Source organism: Erinaceus europaeus, chromosome 1 (assembly GCF_950295315.1).
Source record: "Erinaceus europaeus chromosome 1, mEriEur2.1, whole genome shotgun sequence".
Lineage (NCBI taxonomy): Eukaryota > Metazoa > Chordata > Mammalia > Eulipotyphla > Erinaceidae > Erinaceus > Erinaceus europaeus.
The window spans coordinates 169,484,327-169,488,941 of record NC_080162.1 but is presented as its reverse complement, the minus strand read 5'-3'; positions in this window follow the sequence as shown (position 1 = coordinate 169,488,941).

Here is a 4,615-nt window from a genome sequence, read left to right as displayed (position 1 = left end):
TCAAGCCCCTACTCCCCACCTGCAGAGGGAATGCTAAATAAACAATGAAGCAGGTCTGCAGGTGTCTTTCTTTCTCTCTCCCCTTCTATATCTCCTTTCTCAATTTCTCTCTGTCCTAGTAAATACATAGGAAGGGGTAAAATGGCCACAGGGAGCAGTGGATTCGTAGTGCCAACACCTAGTATATTCATAGTGCCAACACTCATAGTGCTTTAATTACTAAAGAACTTGTATTTCTATAATTAATTATTGAAAGTAAAAAAAAATCTTAAAACTAATACTGATAACCTGAGAACACCACAACTTGTACACGTATTTTAAGTTTCCTCAATGGAAAGACCATACCATTTATTTATTTATTTATTTATTTATTTATTTATTTATTTATTTATTTTTGCCTCTAGTTTTATCACTGGGCTCGGTGCCTCCACCACGAATCCACTGCTCCTGGAGGTCATTCCCCCCCCCATTTTTGTTGTTACTATTTTTGTTGGACAGGACAGAAAGAAATCGAGAGAAGAGGGGAAGACAGAGAGGGGGAAAGAAAGATACCTGCAGACCTGCTTCACTGCTTGTGAAGCTCCCCCTTGTAGATGGGGAGCCATAAGCCAGTCCTTGTACTTCATGTCATGTGCACCTAACCCATTGTGCTGCCACCTGACCCCCTATAACATTTTTTTAACATCTCCTTTGTTCCCAGCACTGACATAAACATTGAGAAAGGATAAAATAACTGAGTTGAGGGCCAGGCGGTGGCACACCTGGTTAAGGACACACATTACAGAGCACAAGGACCTGGATTGAAGCTCCTTTCCCCTACCTGCATGGGGAAAGCTTCACAAGTGGTGAATACACGGTGCTGCAGGTGACTCTGTCTCTCTCCCCATCTCCATCCCCTCTCAATTTCTGACCTATCAAATAAGATAAAGTTTAAAAATTAAAAAAATAACAGTAATATACCGTTTTCTCTTTAAGAAACTTGCAAATACAGAAAGACTTTAAGTCAATAACATTTTGGACTTTTCCCTATAATGCTGTTTAAAAAGGAAAAAAATCTAAGGGAGTCGGGCGGTAGTGCAGCAGGTTAATCGCAGGTGGCTCAAAGCAATGACCCATGTAAGAATCCCGGTTAGAACCCCGGCTTCCCAGCTGCAGGGGAATCGCTTCACAGGTGGTAAAGCAGGTCTGTAGGTGTCTATCTTTCTCTCCCTCTGTTTGTCTTCCCCTCCTCTTTCTATTTCTCTCTGTCCTATCCAACAATGACGACAACAACAATAATAAAAAAGGGCGACAAGAGGAAATAAATAAATATTTTTAAAAATCCAGGCATTATGGATGAGATAAAAGGGAAATAATTGAAATAGTTCTAATAAATTTTTTTAGTTTGGGTCCGGGTGGTGGCACACCTGGTTGAGCGCACATGTTACAATGCATAAGGATCTGGGTTTGAGTCCCTGGTCCCCACCTTCAGGGGGAAAGCTTCACAAGTGGTGAAGGAGTGCTGCAGGTGTCTCTCTGTCTCTCTCCCTCTCTATGCCCTTCCACTTCCCTCTTGATTTCTGGCTGTCTCTATCTAATAAATAAATAAAGATAATAAAAAATTTTAAAAAAATATTTAAACATTTTTTCTAGTTTATAATTTTCAGTAGAAAATGTCTTCCATTAAACTTTTATTTCATTGCCAAATTGATTATGATCCACATTCAGTTTTTATCAAGCTTCTATATATTTTCCCATACACTTTATGCTTTTGGCAACGTGAGATTTCAGAGTATCACTAGTGTTTAGATTGCAGGAATTATCACTACGTGGATTGAGATCAAGCTATTGAATAATCTTGTTATGACCAGTCTGCTTACTTACCAGTTTGAAATAGTCAAACTTGTGTCATATCCGTACAAATCTACTTGGTCTAGGTCTTGGCCCCTCCCCCCAGGGATTTCTTGCCTTGTCTTTTTAATTTTCTTTTCTGAACTTTGGTTCTTAATTTTTTTCTTGTTTCCTGTTTTTTCTTCATCTTTATTCCTACTTTGGTTTTCTATTTTTGAACCTTAGGCTTTATATAGTCTAGTGCTCAAATTTTCTTTTCTCCTCAATCAGAAACAGCATCCAATGTTGATGCCTGCTCATTGCTTTAGTTCCATTATTCAAAAAACATAAAAAATTGCATACCTAAATTTTTGTATTTCTCTCAAGTCTCAACATCACTGTTTCCCTTTGCTTTGTCTTCCTTACACTGCTATGGTTTATTTTCAGAGCCCCCAAATCACCCTGTTATAAGAGTAAGGGCATTTTTCTAATAACAGATGACTACATAGTCTGTGTGGGCAATGCTTAAGTGAAGCACAGTCATGTATAATTATCTAAATGCACATTCTATCAAATTTTCCATCCAAAATCTTTCATTTCCTGATAAGTGGGTTCTCTGTCCTGGCTCTAATGTCCACCTATTAAAAATAAAGAAACCAAATGCTAAGAGAGAGAATTACTGTGTTCACGCTACTACTTATTTTGTTTCTTCCAGAGAAAATCACAAAGTTCCTTAGTATAGAAGATGAATGAAATGCCTCTAAATCCAAAACTAATCTCTATAGCAAAAAAGATGCAGTTTGTGAGGACAAGGAGGAGACTCTCCATCAACTTTCAATCCATTTCACTCTTGCATTTCTTTTTCTTTCTTGAAGGACAGATCACCATCTCTATACCCTCAGTTTTTCTCAAAAAGGAGAGTCATCCAGTCCTTATCCTCAGGATTAACTCTCTTCTATCTACTGAGAGCAATCACTCTTCTCAATTACTGATGGTGAATCACCAAGTCAAATCTGATTATAGGTACAGTTATTAGTAAGTTAACTTTTGGTATGATACTCTTAATGAGAAAATTCTCAACTGCCTTATTCCTTTTTACCTTAGTCATCATGTTGATTACCAGGACATGGATTAATTTTCTCTATGACAAATGATTTGTCTTGCTCTAAAGGTTAATTGCTGAGACAGTCTTCACTGGGACAAGAGTTCGGTTCTGAAATAACAAATCTGAATTCCTTGCTTCTAAGTGGTGCCCATCTCAGCAATAAGTGAGATGTCCTTATGTCACTTCCTTTTTTCCTTCTTCGGACTTCATTAAATATCACCCATAAAATCTTTCTACTAAGACTTTTTTCCTGGAGTCATTTTGAACTCCCATCTGACTCCACTATACTATTTTTACATCTTTAAGGCCTGGCTCAAGCTAGAGTTAGTACGTGTACCACACTGTTGCTGAATTTTCAGAGATCAGGGTTAATATGTCAGTGGAAATACAGTTGTATGCTATAGTAAAGTGAAAATAATAACCCAAAAAAGAAAAAAGAAAATAATAACGCATGTACACTACTGTGCAGAATGAAGTAGTTTTTCTTTCCACCCCCAGAAGAGTTGGTTATGTTTAACTGAATATCTTTAATATGTTTGACACTCATTTGTATGTTGTGCTTCATTTCATTGGTTTAATGAAAGTGAGATTTGTTTCCTTTTTCCCAGTGAGCTTGTACCTCAACTAAGTAAAAATGTTCAAAACAAGCATTGTACCAGCTAATTGGATTTTAGAGAAATGAGAGCTCAACAAAACACCCCACTAGTCGTTCCCTTACAGAAACATTTCTAAATATAATAGATTTGTTTTGCCTTAATGAACTAAATAGAATGACTCTTAGTTGGGGAGATTTTGTTCCATGATTTAAGGCACTGGATCATTGAGATAAAATTCATTCCTACATTTTGTTTGCTATATATAAGACCCCTAATGATAAACAGACTGCCTTAAGGAACCCTAGAGTCCAACAGGGGAATGCAATGTTCATATAGAATAATGACTACACAGTGCATAAAACAATAAATGCCTTAGTAGAAAGACATATGGCTTTTCTAAGTTGAGAATTTTATAACTGGGGAGATGTTTCATTCTCTTAGAGCACACACTTACATACAAGTTCAATGTCTGCCACCACTTTATGCCAGATCTGAGCAGTGCTTTGGTCCTCTTTCTTTCTCTTCTATCTCACTTTCTTTCTCTCAAATAAATACATAAATCCTTTAAAATCATGTTGTAAGATACTGAGATAACTAATGAAGCAAACCTACCCTTTTATTCAACAGTCACAGAGTACTTACTGCTTTTTCAATAGTCACAGAATACCTATTGTATGTCAGGACTTTCTAGGCTGGAATACATCAATAGTGAGAACATGCATTGTTCCCATGCTCATGGATTTAACAGTCTAAGAAGATAGGTGGTAGCCAATATGCAAATATACCTAAATGCACAGGGTTCATGCCCAGTGATGGTAAGAGTTGTGAGAAAATGCCAGTGTAGGGGAATTAGGGACTGTGTGGGTGAGGATGAGTCAACTGTTTGACAGCAGTAGTTCAGGGAAGTTCTGTCACTGAGCAGATCTGAAGTAAGAAAGGGCAAGGTTATAAATAAAAGAGGGAAATGCAATATAGAAAGAAAGAACAACTGCAGAAGACCTAGCATAGGAAATATTCAGAGCTTCTAGATCTTAATGGTTGTGTTTGAACAAGATCCAAGAGGTCACTGGGACTTAGCATAGTAAGTTGGAAGGGGAGCTTTAGG